The sequence below is a fragment of the Monodelphis domestica genome, chromosome 1 (genome assembly GCF_027887165.1).
Source record: "Monodelphis domestica isolate mMonDom1 chromosome 1, mMonDom1.pri, whole genome shotgun sequence".
Lineage (NCBI taxonomy): Eukaryota > Metazoa > Chordata > Mammalia > Didelphimorphia > Didelphidae > Monodelphis > Monodelphis domestica.
In genome coordinates this window covers 542,104,120-542,123,767 of record NC_077227.1, presented here as the reverse complement: position 1 = coordinate 542,123,767, position 19,648 = coordinate 542,104,120, and the positions used below count along the sequence as shown (strand labels likewise).

The 19,648-nt window shown below is 35.8% G+C and overlaps 2 long non-coding RNA genes across 2 annotated transcripts in view; one reads left to right on the top strand and one right to left on the bottom strand.

The window, feature by feature from the left end:
• Positions 1 to 789: 789 nt before the first annotated feature.
• On the bottom strand, positions 790 to 12,820 carry LOC103097816 (uncharacterized). The gene is made up of 3 exons (XR_458773.3): positions 12,694 to 12,820; positions 8,447 to 8,512; positions 790 to 2,847 (listed from the first exon to the last, which is right to left on the bottom strand). It is a non-coding gene; the product is annotated as an uncharacterized LOC103097816 (long non-coding RNA).
• The window catches only part of LOC103098048 (uncharacterized), a 37,846-nt gene continuing 19,631 nt past the window's right edge, over positions 1,434 to 19,648 (top strand). Inside the window, exons 1-5 of the long non-coding RNA XR_008915507.1 lie at positions 1,434 to 1,487; positions 4,739 to 4,792; positions 6,694 to 6,834; positions 7,552 to 7,639; positions 9,318 to 9,472. This is a non-coding gene — a long non-coding RNA (uncharacterized LOC103098048). The remainder of the gene's footprint in view (positions 1,488 to 4,738; positions 4,793 to 6,693; positions 6,835 to 7,551; positions 7,640 to 9,317; positions 9,473 to 19,648) is intronic.

Genomic DNA, 19,648 nt, shown 5'->3' with positions numbered 1-19,648 from the left:
TTATCAAGGAGAATATTAAGACCCAGAATTTTAATAACTTGTCCAGCATTAGATCTCTAGATACTGTCAAAGCTCAAACTCAAGTTCTTTGACTCTCAAATATTCTTTTCATGACATGATGACTGCTCTGTAATCTTTACCATATTAAAATTAGAATTGGAATTTATGGTCAGGGGTCTTTTTTACATCTAAGTTTCATTTTTTAAAGGATAATTTTGAATCAATTAAATATGTATACAGTTTCAAAGAGATCCAAAACTTTTATATAAGACATGATGAGAATGTGTAGATGGGTTATGATCTATAGTGCTAGGTGGGAGGTGGTGATAATACTCACATTGATGCAATATCAGATATATAAAAATACAAACTGGATGATATACATGAAATCATATAGAAACCCTTGTATTGCAAAAACTAGGTAAGGTGAGAAAATAGGTGATAATTAGCTTAACCAAAGTTGGTTATAGCTGAGCAAAAGTACAAAAAATAAAAAAAAAATGACTTTTGACTGTGTACACCATATGCTCAATGTGAATGTTCTTTTCTGTTAATATCATTAGGAGAATATATATTTGTGAGAAGTTGCATTCATTTTATATCTTTATGTTCATGAATATTTTTCCAATGCTTCATCTATAATCATTGAAAGAGTCCCTAGAGCAGGGGTTCTTAACTGATTTTTGTGTCATACATACCTCTGGCATTCTGATGAAACTTTCCTTAGAATAATATTGTTACAAAATAAAAAAAGAATGTTAATTTTCTACATGTAACTTATAAATATTTAAGGCAATGAATAAAAGTATATTAGGAAAATGTTTTAAAATTACAAACATTATAAAGAAAACCAGTCAAAGTGAAATAACCATCAAAATAGCTTTAAAATTTTAACTCTTGGTAGAGAAGGCACAAAGAATTGGGATTAAATTTCTTGCTTGCTTGTTTGATTTCATAATACTTTCTGGAATGGATAATAAGTAGGGGACCTGACACAATTCTCTGCTTTTACTTTTGATACATACAAAAAGATCTGTGATTTCATTGTTAAGAGTAATATGATCGTCATACCCTAACTTCTCTATTCCTTGGTAGTTGCTTTAAGAGTCACTTTTTGAATTTGAATATTAATTTTGGGGTTTCCAAACATCTGTTGGCAAACCTCTCCATACTTGTTAGGTGGGTTTTGGGGAAACAGACATTCAACTGATAAATGGGTCTATACCAAAAGACTTAAGCTGGGCAGAACCTGCTAGAGCTTATGCTTCATTGATAAAGCCTTTAAGGAAGAAAAATCACCTTTAGACTGTGAGGAGGCATTAAAAGACTTTATTGGGGAGTGCTCTACTTCAGAAGAAACAAGTAAAACATAGTAACTAACTTTGTTCCTTCTTGATCTTGGACTTTTAGCTCATAATTCTTAGCCTGGCATTCAAGGTTTTCCACAGACAGGACACAATCTACCTTTCTCATTTGGTAGAAACAAGGTACCTTATCTTTTACTATTTCTCCCCCCCCCACTTAATTTCCTTGCCAAACTATACCATTTGCAATATTCTGAACATATTTGGTGTTTTTCCACCTATTTCCTATATATGAATTATTGCCTCCACATTAGTCTTTTGAAAAACTTTGAGACTCAAATCTAATGCCATTTCCTTTTTAAAAACTTCCCTTATCCTTCTCATCAGAAATGATTTCTCCTCAGAACTTTCATTACATTTTTGAATCTCATCATACTTCTCTATTTGACAAATCCCTCATTCTCTGCTTTCTTCTCTTCTTCCTCCTATTACAATGACTAGTTAGATGGCACCCCTCTAGTGCCTACTATGTGCCAGGCTCTGTGCTAAGCACTTTTCAACTGTTATCTTCTTTGATTCTCAAAACCCTGGGTGCTAGGTACTATTATTATCCCCACTTTACTGTTGAGGAAACTAAAACAAGTAGCAGTTGGATGACCTGCCCAAGATCACCTGGATAGTAACTGTTTGAGATAGGACTAGGAATCATTTCTTCCGATTTCAGCATCAGTATTACATATTACTTTAAATGTTATTGATCTGTTTTATCTGATGCCTTTTATTGGTTTATAAAACCTCTTGAGGGCAGGAACTTTGTCTTATTCAACTTTTTATCTACTACCACAGTGCCCAGTACAGGGTTTGTCCATTGTAATGGCTTTTAAAAGATTTTTTGATTGACTTTATGATTAATTATTTCTGCTCTAAAAGAGTTTTTTGTTTGTTTTAAGATGGAAGCTGTGTGAATTTTGGTCCAAGATAAGTCCTTCCTGGCAGTCTGAACCAATGAAACAGAATCTTACCCTGAAAGGGCCTCTTTGTTATTGATCCTTCTCTGTCAGACCTAGATAGTAGCCAGACATTTCTATACCTTGCCAACAATGTTGTTTTTTTTTCTTCCTTTTTATTGAATCCAATAAATTCTTCACTCTCTCTTCTCCTTTATTCTGTCCTTTTTTCCTTTCCTCCTTCCTCTTTTCCTTTCTTCCATCTTTTTTCTCCCACTTTCATTTTCTTTCTGTTTTTCTCCTCTTTTTTCTTCCTTCTCTCTCCTGCTTTTTCTCTTTATTTTCTCCTTTTCTCCCTCCTCTCTGTCTCTCTCTTTTCCCTTGCCTCTCATTTAATTCCTCTGCTTCAGCCCTGTACTTATCCCTCACAATACAAATCAGCTTTAACACCCAGATGTTGGCTGTCTGTAAGCAATCTTTGCCCCACAGAGGCTTTCTCTGAGAAATGACTAACTTTGTTTTCAACAGCAGGTGTCACTGCAGCAACAGAAAATCCTGCCGATTCCAGGGGATTAGGCCAGGGAGGCAGATTTTTCCTGAAAGAAGAAAAGAAGCAACATTAGACACAAACTTGGCAAAAGCCACTTTGAAATGAATGCGAAATTCAATAAAACACCGTAAATTATCTGCATGACTTTAAAAGCTGGGCTGACAGATTCTAGCACCCTTCCCCCTGGAAAAAGCACAGCTTAACCGATCGCATTTGGTAATTGCTAACAATCTCTCTATAATCCTGTAACATAAATAACTTCTTTTCAAATATTAAAAAGAGCAAGGAATTCACCGCAGGCCGAGGCTGCTGCCCTGGGCTAGGCAGACTGAAGGGAACTGAGTTACCACCTGGACATGTCAGTGGCTGATTTGCCAGAGAACACTTGGAAAAATTGCTAAGGGTGTAGCTCTGTGGCTGGGTGGTCACACTGAGGACTATCAAGGGTGAAATGGCCATGAGTCACTGAAATATGCACATGTCAACCCAGGATTCATTCTGAGATACTTTGACAACACCCACTCAAGGCCAAGGTAGGAAAATCCAAGGGTGGTGTTACTTACTTAGATGACTGATGGAAGAAAGAAAAGGGGAGAGAGAGAGAGAGAGAGAGAGAAAGAGAGAGAGAGACAGAGAGAGAGAGAGAGAGAGAGAGAGAGAGAGAGAGAGAGAGAGAGAGAGAGAGAGAGAGAGAGAGACAGAGACAGAGAGAGAGAGAGAGAGAGACAGAGAGAGAGACAGAGAGAGACAGAGAGAGAGAGACAGAGAGAGAGAGAGAGAGAGAGAGGGAGGGAGGGAGAGAGGGAGAGAGAGTGACAGAGAGAGACAGAGACAGAGACAGACAGACAGACGGACGGACAGACGGACAGAGACACAGAGAGAGGGACAGACACAGAAAGAGGGACAGGCACAGAGAGACAGAGAGAAAAAGACAGAGACAGACAGACAGAGAGAGAGATAGATTAACTGACATAAGACAGACAGAGAGACAGAGATAAAGAGACAGAGAGACAGAAACAGAGACATAGAGAAACAGAGAGACACACAGAGAGAAAAACACAGATACACACAAATTCATATAATTTATTGGTTTTGTGAGTCTCAGTAGCTTGCATAGTTCCTTGGCAAAATACACAGTGGCTTTGACTTATAGTTGTTTTAGGTATATCTAAATACGTGAGTGTAGAAGAATGATCTCTTATCTCCAGGCCTTTGCATTGGCCATTCTTTGTGCCTGGAATGCTTTCCTTCCCCTCCTGTACCTCCTAAAAAGTTTTTTTTTTTTTTAAATTCTCCTCCACATCATCATCTTTACTGATCTCACTAGTTATTAGTGACTCCTCCTTCCACATTTTCTTTCTTTATTTTGTTTATATTTTATGTGTATGTGTTGTCTTCCTCATAGACTGCAAGCTTTTTGAGACAGGGACCATTTCATTTTTGTCCTCAGATCCCCATTGTTTATTTAGCACATAGTAGGTCCTTAGTGAATGCTCCTTGATTGATTAATTGCTTTTTCTTCCACAAACTTAAAATGATATCTTTCTTGGTTCTGATGTCTTTTGGTAATTTTTCCCCTTCAATACAAGTAAAATTGTTCTATGTGTCTGTATTTTAGTTGATTCATTATCTCATTGAAGTGGTTACTTCTCCTATTAATGGATTGTAAGCTGACCATGCCTTCTGTTGTACAATGATTATCGCGTCCTACCATAAATCCTGCATACAGTTTCTGCCACAAATACTGGAAGACTTCTTCTATGTCTTTTTTGCATTGCTTGGGGTCCTAGTGAAGCCAGCCTTTGGGCTACATCAAGTACAGACTTGTATAGGATATCTTCATTTCACAGTACCATTTCTACTTTCTTAAAATAGCTCATTGGAGATTGACATGCTGAAGTACAAATTTAGTGGTTCCCATGTTATTTTTTTTTCAGGAGATGGGGAAGAAGGTGGTAGACCTTTGATCCTGTCAATGTATGAAACTTCAGGTGAGAAAACACCTTCTTCTGATGCAAATTACCAGCTGTTCTACAATTTAAGTTCTTATATTATTTCCTGGGGCACTAGCAAGTTAAGTAACATGGCCAGTCTGTGTTAGAAGTGGGAATTAAGACTGGCATTATATATATATGTGTGTGTGTGTGTGTGTGTGTGTGTGTGTGTGTGTGTGTGTGTGTGTGTGTGTGTGTAGTGCCTCACTCTTTTATAGATGATTGAAAGTTTATTATAGAAATGTTGGGAAATCTTTTCTATTTTATCTGCTGTCATAATTTATAAATCTTATTAAGACTATCTACCTTAATTGGTTCAAAACCCAAGCTTCCTATAGACTTATTTCTTCTTCCATTATTTCTTACAATTTTATTAAATGATACTTTTCTTAATGTTTCACAATCATTTTTTGTTAGGTTTTGTAAGAGTTTTTATCCTGAAGCACACTTATATGAATGATGCTTATAGAGCAACATATGAAGGATAATATTTGAAGAAATGTTGCCCTTGGCTGCCATATCTCCTCTTTGCAAAGGGATAGTGTCTATCTCTACAACTTTTTTTTTTGGTTTATATTCCTTGATCTCTACTCACACAACCACTACTCTATTTCAAGTCCTCATCACTTCTTACCTGAATTGGCAAATAAAAATTAAATGGTGCATAGTATCGACCACAGAAAAAGCTCTTATCACTTCTTGCTTGAATTGACAAATAAAAATTAAATGATACATAGTATGGATCACAGAAAATTCTAGAATCCCTCACTATCCCTTGGTTTTAGTGTGAAGAGTTTTGGGTAATCCTAATTATATAAATATGTATGATGACTTTCTAGTTCATTTACTCCTGAAAGATTAAGAGACATAAAGCTAATATCTGAGCTTATAATTAGATCAGAATAAAGTAAATGTCAGTGGAAAACACCAAAGAATATAACCTCCCATAGAGATCCACAGCACTATTGTGAGAGGGAGCACTCTCTCTGTACCACACACAATCCAGGGGATGTAACTTTTGTTGCCCCATTTCCCAGCAGCCATCTCTGTTCCATTACTAATTCTTTCTGTCTGCAGTTACCATACCCTTCTAACTCCAAATCTATCACTTCATTCTACTTTGTAGAACTTTGCTATCATCTATCGATTGAGTCAATCTCTGGGAGATATTACTTCAGGCTACTCTGACCAGAGCCATACACATTGTCTTTGAGCTTTGAAAATTCTCAAGAAGCACTCTGGTAATAATGAGTAACTTTTTACCTATATACCTGTAGCAAGGTCAGGTGACTCTCTCTTATGCCCCCCCCCCCAGATAAATTTGTCATCTCTGAAAATTGCAATAGAGCACAGGTACTACATGTAGATATTTATTAGATGCCTATAAATTTGCATATAAATGAGTTTAAATTTGAGGACTTTTGATAATACAGATTTGGGGAAACAAAAGCTGAGAGAATCGTATCAGAATTTCCTTTTTTGTACATCTGACACATCAACAACGATGAACCTAGTTGATCTGAAATTGTGACTGTAGTCTCCCCCAAAATGTACACATATTCAATTCAATTAAAATTTATTAAGTACCCAGTATGTGAGAAGCCCAATGCTAGGTGCTTCAGATTCTAAAATGATAAACAATATAATCTCACCCTTCATAATATGATATGTCTGTACATTTCTCCTTCTTGGAGATCTTTTAGCAGAGGCCATACCATCATTTGTGAGGTATGTTATAATTAGGATTCCTTTTTGTTGCACTGAGATCCCTTTAAAACCTCAAATTCTACATAATTGTGATTGCCATCACTCTAATTTTTAAAGTTTTTTTTTTAATATATATTATCTCATTTGAGCCTCAAAACAACATTTAAGGTATTGCTGTCTCCATTTTTCAGATAAGAAAATTTAGTTTAAGAAAGGATGTTGCCCATGGTCACAGAGCTTCCTGAACTCAAAAATGAGAATTAAACCCAAGCCTTCCTCCAAGTCCAACACACTATCCATTATACTATGCCAAGCTATTGATGCAGAAAGAGGTATGTGACATATACACACATGGAAACAGTTTGGTATAGTAAAAACAGCTGGATTTTGAGGCAGAGGACCTGAGCCTGATTCCCAACTTTGCCATTTGTTATTTATAGCAACTTGGGAAAGTTACTTTTCCTTTTTGGGTATACAGTTTTTAATCTTTAAAAACAAGAGGTAAGACTAGATAGAGGTGTCAAACATGTGATACAATGTGGCTACAGCACTCTCAAGTGTGACCTTAAACAGATTAAAATATAATTGGGAGATATTTAACAAAATAAATAAAAGTAGGGTGGAACATTAATAGTGTAAAAAATATGGAAAGGAACAAGCCTACTATGTTCTGGGTACTTCACAAAATATTTTGATTTGATACTGTGAGGTATGTTCTATTATTATTATTATCCCAATTTTTACAGTTAAGGAAACTATGGTAGACATAGGTTAAGTTAAGAGGTTTTAGGCTTATATGTAGTTACATCAGATCTTGATATCTTCCACACGGGTATTCTAATAGTCAATGTGTCATTTGTTGGTAAGGATATGTAATGTTTAGTGGCCTCCTTTCTATTTGAGTTTGGCACCCTGGGTCAGATAATCTTAAGTATTTTCTAATCCTGAAATTCTATGATGTTTCTAGAAAGGGAAACTTTCTAGAAATTATCCTCAAAAAATAGCACCTTAGGTTCACAGAGTGAAGGGATTTGGTAACTCTCTTTCAGGTGGTAGCATCAAGGAGAAATTGAGGGAAAGGAACAAGCCTACTATGTTCTGGGTACTTCACAAAATATTTTGATTTGATACTGTGAGGTATGTTCTATTATTATTATTATCCCAATTTTTACAGTTAAGGAAACTATGGTAGACATAGGTTAAGTGACTTGTAACATTGCTGTAAAATAGCTGAAATGAGATTTGAATTTTGGTCTCCTTATCTCCAAGCCTAGTGCTCTACCTATTGAGATCCTTGGAAACAGAGGTCTGTTTTAGGCTTATATGTAGTTACATCAGATCTTGATATCTTCCACACGGGTATTCTAATCTCCTTGGAAGTATTTCAGAGACCCACTCATAACATACATCTTCTGGATTACTTTTTCTCTCTTTTCTCATCCCATAAAGAGTATTAATTCATCATGAACAAGGTATTAGGAATTGACTCAATCTTTTGAAAGAGAGAAAGGGATTTCCTTAGGGCTTTAGTGGCTCTCCAAGGGAGATACATATTATACTTAAAGACTGATATAGTTGCAGGGGACTTAAAAATTTAAGTGTATTTATAAATGAATCCATAACTTCTTTGACAAGCCTGAGAAGTATGAATCCCTACTCTACATCTATAGCTGTCTTAGGGTACCATAACTATTCTGAACTAGTTTCTCTTCCATAGATGATATATTTTGGACATGGCCTTTATGGGGGTGGGTGCAGAGTGTTACTTTATCATATGGTATCCTTTGGAAAGGCTATAGTTTGACATGTAAAAATGAGGTTGTTAGTTTAAAATGTGTTTCTGTGAGTGTTGGCATCATCTTTTCCAAACATGGTACTTCATTTAAAATTCCATCATAATGAAATACATCTAAGAACTGTTTTTATAAGTCAAAGTTTACATACCTTTGGGCACATGCAAATTGCTTATTATGTGCTTTCCAAAATGCTGACATGCAGTTTAGCACTTTCCTGCAGAATAAATGCATAGTACATTACATTTGCCTCATAAATGCAGAAAGCAGAAACCATAAGAATAGCTCATGTATTTATAACATCGTATCATTTAAAAATTGTCTTTCCTCTCAACCATGCTTAGAGTTCAGTACTGAAAAGACTTTCATTCCTGGTTTAAAGATAAGTAAACTGAGTCTTAAGTGACTTTTTCAGTTAACTGAAATCTTAATGTGACAGAAAACTTGAAAATTAGTCATTGGAACTTGAACCAAAGAAAATTAATTTTCAATTAAATCCTGTTTTTTGTCCCCCATTATCAACTTTGTTTGCAAAAGAAATAAAGAAAAAATGGGAGAAGAGATGAGCCCCAGAGAGTATCCTAAGGAATATTCTGTCATCCTTCCAGGCTTATATTCTAGGCCATAAAGCTTTCCCAGAAAAAAAAATGGTTTCAGAGTTCCATGTGACTCATTAAATGTGTTACTCACTTGGTCTAAGAAGGCAACATTTACATTCTTCAACATCATGCAAGGCTATATTGTAGAGAACATTCAACATCATCAATTATTCAAGAAACACAGAGATCCCAGGCAGTGGCTATACTACAAGGCCTGAGAGGCTCATCTGGGAGGTCCAACTGAAAGTTGGGTTCCATGATACTGGAAATTTGACCAAGTTAATACTATGAACATTAATAATCAAACACGAATAGTCAATGATCTCCAACACTTTGAAGTTCCAAAGGCACCAATATTCTTCTGCCTCAAGAATGTAGCAACATCTTTGATTTTTCTCTTACTGGTTCTGTAACACTGGATAGGATTGAAAGTGGGGTACTGGAAAGAGAGAGACAATCTTCTGAGAGGGAAGAGACATCACTCCTAGGATCACAGGATTCAGAGGTGGAAGGATCCTTAAAGGCCTTTGAATGCAAACTTCTCATTTTACAGATGAGGAAATGGTTGGCCAGAGAAGGTAAGTAATTTGTCCTTCCATGATCATTTAACTAGTAAATCACTGAAGTAGAACCAAATTTATATCTTCTTTTGTCACTAAAATATTTTTAATCATCATATGGGTCCTGATTAGATAGCTATTAGAGATAGAGCTCCTACCTCAGAAAAGTTTTCATAGGCATATCTGTAAATGCATATACAATTAAGCATTTCCTTTAGGGAATGTACTCCATCAACCAGAGCAAAAAGAACTCAAAATTTTGAATTTACCTTGAACACTCTGTGTGTGTGTGAGAGAGAGAGAGCAAGAGCGAGAGCGAGAGAGAGAGAGAGAGAGAGAGAGAGAGAGAGAGAGAGAGAGAGAGAGAGAGAGAACAAAAACAGAATGATGAATATTGGTATTTACTGATTTCCTGCTTGAAAGCAAACAATCCAGCAAATAAAAATACATTATTAGATTTTTTAATTAGATTATTTTCAACCTTGGAGGTAATACTGATTCTTTACCATACAAAAGTTAAAAGCTACGGCAAGGTTTTTAACTTGCTAAAACCAAGTTTGAGTTGTTTATTAGCATAGAGTATTAGACCTATAATTTAATTTAAAAAGTATTTTTTAGTACTTACTATGTGTAAGACTATTTTAGGTGGTAGCATTATTTGGACCCTTCTCTGAATTGTGAGAAATGAAGCTCAGAGAATTGAAGCTGCTTAACCAAGGTTACACAATAAATTGGTTTTGAATCAGAATGTCAAGTCTGAAGGGGGCTTAGAAATCATCAAGTCTAATCCTCTCATTTTATAGGTGAGAAAAGTGAATCCCATTTGTGTACTCTGAATTTATAAAAATGTTTCATTTGAGGACAGTCTTTGAGGCTGGGAAAATTTAAGGGGAAAAAACACTTCCTCTAATTACCTTTTGTAGAAAGAACAAATATTAATTAGCAGGCTAAGGAGAGAACAGGTCAGGATGTTGAATGTCAGAGTTACAATACAGAATCACTTTGCTAATTTCTCATTAGAAGGACCCTAGAGGGTGTGTGTGTGTGTGTGTGCATGTGTGTATGTGTGTGTGTGTGTGTGAGAGAGAGAGGCAGAGACAGAGGTAGAGCCAATGAATGAACTGATATACTAATATCAATGTGAAGAAATTTATACTGCTTAAATCAGGCTACCACAAATGTAAATATATATGTATATTTAAATATATGTGTATAAATTTAAATATATAAATTTAATTTTACATATATATATATATATATATATATATATATATATATATATATATAGTGTTTGTTAGAATTGCTTTGATGGTTTTCAGTGTTTCCATTAAAGTAGTAGTTACTTTCTAGAGTTCCCTCTTATGGGACTCTCCAGAAAATTAATTTTTATATCTGTATAAAATGATAGGGTTTATTTTCCATAGAGATTTGGAAATTTATAGATAACAACTATTCAGATGCCATGGCAGATAGATTTCCAAAGGTCCTTACCATGATCCTGTGAAGAGAGTATTGCAAATATTACTATTCCCATTTTGCAGATAGAGAAGCTGAGAATTAGGAAAAAATGAAATAATTTGTTTCAAGATCACACAAGTTGTTAATGGCAAAACTGAGACTTCAGCCCTGGTCTCCAAATCCTGAGGCCAATTCTCTTTCTGGCATTTCATGCTGTCTTAAAAAGATGTCCAACTATAGATTTCTTCAAGTATTTTAACTAAATTAACCTAACTACCTGGCAATACATTTCAGGAAAATCTGAGAAAAAAAAGCATAAGGTTTTTCATCTGTGCTTTTTGAAAATCAGTCAGTAGACCAGAGCCTTGAATACATTTCACTGCTAAAAGTAAACTTGTTTGTTTTCAGAAATCACATCAACTACATTGCTACATCCTTTTCAATTTGATTATTTGTATGTCAAAAGAATGATTTTGTGCCTAGAGACCAATAGTCAACTAGGAATCTAGTTTATTTTACTCCCAAGTTTTGAAATATATGTAAATTAGGAAGTTGGAGAGATGGAGATAGTAAAATGCAAAGCCATACAGATTTCCACAGAGAGAGTGCATAGATCATAGAAACATAGATTTAAAACTTGATAGAACCTTAGACATTGTGCAGTCCAACCTATGCAGTTCACATACAAGGCAACTGAAGATAAGAGCTATTAAATCATTTGCCCAAGCTCACAAGTTATTAATATAAGGCCAGATTCAAACTCAGATCTTCTTCTATCTATATTCTTCTATCAAACCTAAATCTTCCTCCCAATAAGATCATTACTCTCCACCAAATTGTGCTGACTCAGATATGTCATAAGAAAACTGAATGACCATTCTGGTTCTTGGGAAGATGCAAAGGTGATTAATAGAAGAACTACATTTTTAATTTTGGTCCTCTGACTTCAATTAAGTTTTCTTTTCATGAATTAAGAATTGAACAGAAGATTCAGATCAGGATGGCCACCCTAGGCTGAGATTATTCAAAATAAAAACTTAAGAGTATATCTATATCTAAATATTTGTCTCTACATGCCTTTGAGACAAATTCTTATGGACTAGGAATCCAAGTAATCAACATAAAATTCCTTTTTTTTTTTTAAGTAGTCAATGACACTCAGGTCTAGGATCAAGATACTATATGATTTTAGATTTGGGGGGAATGTAAAAGTCAAATAGTTCAACTGTATCAATTTTTAAAATAGGAAGACTAATACCCAGAGAATTGAAATGACAGAACAATGGTAACTAACTAAATGTCAGGGATTTTATTTTAATTCAGGTACTCTGGCTCTCAATTTAATTATCTTTATACAATACAATACATAGCAAATACTTATTAAGTACTTAAGACAAGGACCCTGCCATGAACAACACTGACATTCTATTAGGACAATAAGATGCTTACATAGATAATTATAACATACAAGATTAAACAATATTAAAATATTATGTAATTTCCATAGGGAAGTTTATAAACAGAAGAATTATGGGAAGGTTCATAGAGGTGTTAGGATATAAGGTAATATATAAAGCGGAGCTTATTAACCTGATTTCCACAGACTCCTACAACATCCATGGATAGATTCAAAGCATGCCTGTGAACTAGGATGGAGCAAAAATATATTTTCAGTTTCACTAAACTTTAACTGGGTAAGGGAATAGAGCCAAGATGGTAGAGGTAAGGAGGTAACCAGCCAAATTTTCCCCACCAAATATTCTCAAAATACATCAAATTACCTTTTGGATCAGTATAAACCAAGAAAAGACTGGGGTGGGACACTTTTTCCTTCCCAAGATAATTTAGAATGGCCCAGGAGAAATCTGTGATGCCGGTAAGGGAGTCATTCCAGAATACCTGTGCTGGCAACATTAGCAGTGAGTCTTATAGGTAGCCATAATGACAAGATCAACAGTTTTAGGAGCTCTCAGTCCAGAAGTGGTAAGGGAATTGAACAAATTGGAAAGGAAGCTATTCTAAACTGACACTGGACATAAGCCTGGGACATAAAACTGGGACTGGAGTTGTTAAGCAACTCCATTGTCCAGTTCTGGATCATTGTTCCAGGGTGGAGAGGAGTGATTGTGATCAGTCACAAGTAAGGAGGAACACTGGTCCCTAGTAGTGTTTATGACTACAGGGTAGCAATTACCTTTATTGGGAAAAGATCAGAAAGAACAGAAAATGACTATACCTCTCCCTTGGTTCATATCATGTGGGAAACACAAAATATTAATAGATCCCCCAGAAATGACTCTGAAAATAGTGGCACAAAAAAGCCTGAAACTTGGTATAGTGCCTTCCCAGCCACAAAAGAGATCCCAACTGTAACATAAAATTCAAAGTGCAGAAATAGACTGGAGGATCCTGATCTCTATACAGAGGTGTTTGTATTTGTTCATGGAAGACTATGGAACAAATAAGACTTTTGAATAAAGGAGGAGTTCTGTGTATGGTAGATTACTTTCATTTGTAGAAAGAATGGGCTGGAGAGGATAAGAGAATGAAGGTAAGTAAACCTATTAGGATGCTATTGCAATAATGCAGGTTGTAGAATAGTGTAATTAGGAATATCATTTAAAGAACAAGGAATGCTTAGTAGATGGAATTGATAGGATTTGAAAACTCATTGATTTCAGTTGGGGGAGATAAAAAAGGTTATGGGAAACTAGATGACTGATGATTGTTCTAGAGGAAATGAGAGAGGGATGGGAAAAAGGGAAACAAACATTTATTAAGTACCTACTATGCACTAGACACTGCTATTGTTTTACAAATATTATCTTATTTGACTCTGAGAACAGCCATTGAAGGAGATAATATGTAGAATCCTGAGCTCATAGATTCAGAATTGGAATGGATCTCAAAAATAATCCAGTTTAAACCCTGCATTTGAGAGATGGTAAAGCTGGCACATTAAGAATTACAATGACTTGCATAATGGAGGGCTTGGACAATGAGGGAAGATTCCTTATAGTATGTATGAATTTGCCATTCCTGTTGGGTAGAATAGAACTTAATATTAATATTATGTTTAATAAATTAATATTAATAATGCTTAATTTTAGCTACCTATTTTTAGTCCAACACATGGATACTTGGGGAGTCTACTTCTGGCCATATATAATGGAGGAAATGGCACTGAAGTGACAGTCTTCTAATTGGCTAGGTATCAGAAATGAGGGTATATAAGAAAGGTTCAAATAGATTTCTTTCTTTTGTTCTGATTATTTTTGAGTGAGAAGGATTTTTATGAGTTTTGAGATTGGGAAAAGGGTAGGCCTCTTTTTCTCCCATCTGGAAGGCATGTATCCTTAAGCCCATAACCTCAGTGTTTCTTTTGTGTATTTTTTTGTTTATTTAGTCTTCATCCTGGACTATGTAGATAAAAATGACTCGGTACTGATTATTCTGAAAAGGATTGAAGAACCATCAGAGATCTCTTCAATAATTGGAGTCAGTGTCAAAGACCACTAGCATCAGTAGCTGTATCTTGGGAGGAATCATCTTTAATTATCAAACTCTTTAACTTAACCCAGCAATGGATTGCCCTCTCCAATGAAAAAAAACATATTCCAGAAGAGTTGGCCCACCTGATCAAGGGAATGACTTAATATGAACAGTATCACACATATAAGTGGTGTGCAGAGGGAACAGTACCCTTTTTCCTTGAGTAATGTTTTTGTAACTTCTATCTTAGCTATATCTTCTCATTAAATATAATCTTGTAAAAGATTGATAAGTTAATTAATTGATTCTGGAGAGAATATATTGACTAGAAGCTTGTGAATATTGGAAACTTTAGTCCTTCAGAGTCACCTCTAAGAACAATATTCAGCTACCATCTAGGGACCCAGTTTTTTAATGTGAACACCTGGGAGTTTGTTGAGTGGCCCAGAGGTAGTACTCTAATTGCTCAAGGTGATGTAATGAATCAATGGCAGAGTTGAGCCTTGAGTCTGGGTCCTTCTACTCAAAGGCCAGCTCTAATCCCATTCCACTGAAAAAGGAGAACATATTTCAAAGAGGTCAAGCATATTGACTTTGAAGACTTGTGGGTAGTTCAGGTTCAGAAATGCTGAGTATAAAAAGGTCTAAGATACCGAAGAAATGACAAGACTGTCAACATAGATTTTCAGAATTATCCACAAAGGAGTTAAAACAGTGGAATTGAATGAGATTTCAAAGGCGGAGATTATGGAAGAGCAAAGAGTGCCAAAGATAGACTATGGGGAATGCCCAAATAACAGTCCAGGAAGATGATGAGGACACTGGGAAGGAAACAGAAAAGGAACAGTTAGAAACAGCAAAAGAAGCATGACAGTGTTGTATCTCAATGTGAGGAGCAGGTAGCAAAAATGACGGGGATAGTTAGCAGCATTAAACAAAGAAGAAAGGTTATGGAGGGTGAGGGCTGAACAAAGAACATTGTCTTTTTGTGATTAGAAGGTCATTGTGAATTCTGAAAAAATAGTTTGAGTAGAGTGATGAAAACAGTAGTTTAATTGCAGAAGGTTAAGGAAAGCATAGATAATGAGACCTCCCAGAATCCCTGGTCTCCTTCAACTTCCTTTCCCAGAATCTCAAAATACTCTCCCTCCTGTCTCAAGGTAACTCAGCTATAGAACCTGGGGGTGGGGGTAGAGGAGATGGATTTGGATTGTTGGGACTAGTTCTATCAAAAGATTTTTGTGGATTACAGAGTAGTGAGTACATATGAAGGAGCATTTCTCTGTCTCCACCCCACTCTCTTTCTTTAGGGATGCCTTCCTGCCTAGGATGATGGTTTGCTTGTAACAAAAAATGAATTTAATCTGTACCTTGTAATTATTATTTTCTACAATAAAATCAAGGGAGACAGAATATACTAAACCATGGCAGATTGAAAGAAACACTTTCTTTTCGGTTTGGGGAGATATGAGAAGGATTGTATGTAGTTGTGGAGGAATTAGTGATGATGAAGAGATGGAAGGTACATGAAGGGGAAGAATTCCTGGCACAAGATTTTGGAGGGTCTGTCAAGGAATGAGAGCAAGGGCATATATTAACAATTTTAGTATGGAGTCATATGTGATCCTCTTTTTTTCTGGAATGAAGGAGGAAAGAGAAAGCAATGATGCTAAGAAGTTTTATGAAATAAACAAGAAAAGCAAGGGAAGTAATGTAGATCGCTTCAATCTCAGTGAAATAGGGGTCTAGAGCATTTGATGCGCTTTTGTTGAGAAGAAGGGTTTGGAGTATATTTGTAGTGGTAGAAGAGAAGAAAAAAGTTGGGACAGACATTAGATATTGAGATAGACAATTCACATGGTTAAAATTAAATGATTATTGAATGAGGTTATGTGCCATGAATTTTAGTGAATAAAATCAGTTTTACTTCATGATTTCCTCTGTCAATGTAATACAGCCTGGGGACATGAGACATAAAACTATTCAATTCACTTTATAGATTTGGATTGAATGGCTCCATGGAATTTAAGAAACTCAGTATGTTTTCAGTGCAATTTCTAGTCTATAGACTCTACTTAATTGTAGTGTCTGATCCCAGGATGGGGACAGTAGCATGCCTCATCATAAACCATGGTGAGGGAGTGCCATCACCCAAATAAAAGCATTTCCAATTTGGAGGGAGCAGGAAGACTTACAACATAAGTTCAAAATATCCTCTTGAGGAACACATTATCTTGTGAAAAATAAAAATTCTTTAACTGGGATACCACATATAAGTGTTATTGTACATAGGAGGAAAATAATGTTTAGAACTGAAATGGGGTCCAAACCAATATAAACAATTTTTTAAATAATATTTTATTTGATCATTTACAAGCATTATTCATTAAAGACAAAGATCATTTTCTTTTCCTTCCCCCCACCCCCCATAGCCGACACGTGATTCCACTGGGTGTCACATGTGTTCTTGATTCGAACCCATTGCCATGTTGTTAATATTTGCATTAGAGTTTCGTTTAGAGTCTCTCCTCTGTCATGTCCCCTCAACCGCTGTAGTCAGGCAGTTGCTTTTCCTCGGTGTTTCTATTCCCATAGTTTATCCTTTGCTTATGCATAGTGTTTTTTCTCCTAGATCCCTGCAGATTGTTCAGGGATATTACACTACTACTAATGGAGAAGTCCATTACGTTCGATTATACCACAGTATATTAGTCTCTGTGTACAATGTTCTCCTGGTTCTGCTCCTCTCGCTCTGCATCACTTCCTGGAGGTTGTTCCAGTCTCCATGGAATTCCTCCACTTTATTATTCCTTTTAGCACAATAGTATTCCATCACCAACATATACCACAATTTGCTCAGCCATTCCCCAATTGATGGGCATCCCCTCGTTTTCCAGTTTTTGGCCACCACAAAGAGCGCAGCTATGAATAGTTTTGTACAAGTCTTTTTGTCCATTATCTCTTTGGGGTATAGACCCAGCAGTGCTATGGCTGGATCAAAGGGTAGACGTTCTTTTGTCGCCCTTTGGGCATAGTTCCAAATTGCCCTCCAGAATGGTTGGATCAGTTCACAACTCCACCAGCATGAATTAATGTCCCTACTTTGCCACATCCCCTCCAGCATTCATTACTTTCCTTTGCTATTATGCTAGCCAGTCTGCTTGGTGTGAGGTGATACCTCAGAGTTGTTTTGATTTGCATCTCTCTGATTATAAGAGATTTAGAACACTTCTTCATGTGCTTATTAATAGTTTTGATTTCCTTATCTGAGAACTGCCTATCCATGTCCCTTGCCCTTTATCAATTGGAGAATGGCTTGATTTTTTGTACAATTGATTTAGCTCTTTATAAATTTGAGTAATTAAACCTTTGTCAGAGGTTTCTATGAAGATTTTTTCCCAATTTGTTGTTTCCCTTCTGAGTTTAGTTACATTGGTTTTGTTTGTACAAAAGCTTTTTAATTTGATGTAGTCAAAATTATTTATTTTACATTTTGTGATTCTTTCTATGTCTTGCTTGGTTTTAAAGTCTTTCCCCTCCCAAAGGTCTGACATGTATACTATTCTGTGTTTACCCAATTTACTTATGGTTTCCTTCTTTATGTTTAAGTCATTCACCCATTTTGAATTTATCTTGGTGTAGGGTGTGAGGTGTTGATCTATTCCTAATCTCTCCCATACTGTCTTCCAATTTTCCCAGCAGTTTTTATCGAATAGTGGATTTTTGTCCCAAAAGCTGGGATCTTTGGGTTTATCGTATACTGTCTTGCTGAGTCTCTTTCCCCCAGTCTATTCCACTGATCTTCCTTTCTGTTTCTTAGCCAGTACCAAATTGTTTTGATGACTGCTGCTTTGTAATATAGTTTAAGGTCTGGGACTGCAAGGCCCCCATCATATGTGGTTTTTTTTCATTATTTCCCTGGATATCCTTGATCTTTTGTTATTCCAAATGAATTTTTTTATGTTTTTTTCTAAATCAGTAAAGAAATATTTTGGGAGTTCAATGGGTATGGCACTAAATAGATAAATAAGTTTGGGTAGGATGGTCATTTTTATTATATTGGCTTGTCCTATCCATGAGCAGTTAATGTTTTTCCAATTGTTCAAGTCTAGTTTTAGTTGTGTGGAGAGTGTTTTGTAGTTGTGTTCATATAGTTCCTGTGTTTGTCATAAACAATTTTTTAAGTGAGCTAATAATCAGAAAAGTTTAGACTCTACATCTGGACAACCAGGGTTGGAACTTGGCAAATAATTCTTTTGCTGTGTCACATACATTGTTAGGTGAGCATGTATAAGGGAGAATAGGCACATTCTGACACATCATCATAAACTTCCTGTTCTTTCTTCTGCTTTTCTGAATTTGCTTTGGCTGGACAGTTCCTACATTTACCCTCATGGATTATTCTGTTAATACCTGTCCCTAAGCATAGCAAAAAACTTATAAGAGCTTTGAGGTAATGTGGTACATACAGTAGAAAGCAAATCCGCCTTGGAGTCAGACATCCAAGATTTGACTTCCTGATCCTCCAGTTTCTAGTTGAGTGATCATCAGTAATCTACTTCTATGGTCTGAAGCCCATTTTTATGATCTGTAGATTCAAGATACATACATGAGGCATAAGTGAAATAATGAACATGATAATTATTTTCAAACATACAATATATAAATTTCATATATGAAAAAAGTACCCTAAAGAAACAAGATCTTCAAGTGGGGCTTATTAAAATTAGCCAGCCAAAAAGACAAAACTGGGCTGAGAGCTTTAATAAGGTTGGGGAGGGAGAGGGAATGGTTTTGTGCTATATATATTTATGAAAAACTAACATTTGTTTTCAAACTTTGACCTTTTCCAAATCAGAAATTGCAAATTATCTCCTATCTTCCAGAAACAGAAAAATAAGTTCTATTCTTTGTTAAACTTATTTTAGCTGGACCTTTAATCCTATTTCATGAAATTTTGCACAAATCACTTCTCTGAGAATCATTTTCCTTAGCTATATTTATAATAGTTGGACTAGCTTCTGATGGCAAATCTTTGGAGCACGTGCAGATATTCTGTGCTTGATTTCAGTTAAAGTGACTGTGGAAATTTGGAGGTTCTGGTTTCTGTCTATGTCTGATGGGGGACTGCTTCTTTCTGATGATGAAAAGTCTTCTAATTGACTGTGGAGTTGGAAGGACTGATGACTCGGGAGTTACCAAACCTGAAATGAATTAGCATGCAAAGGGAATAGCTTACCCTTC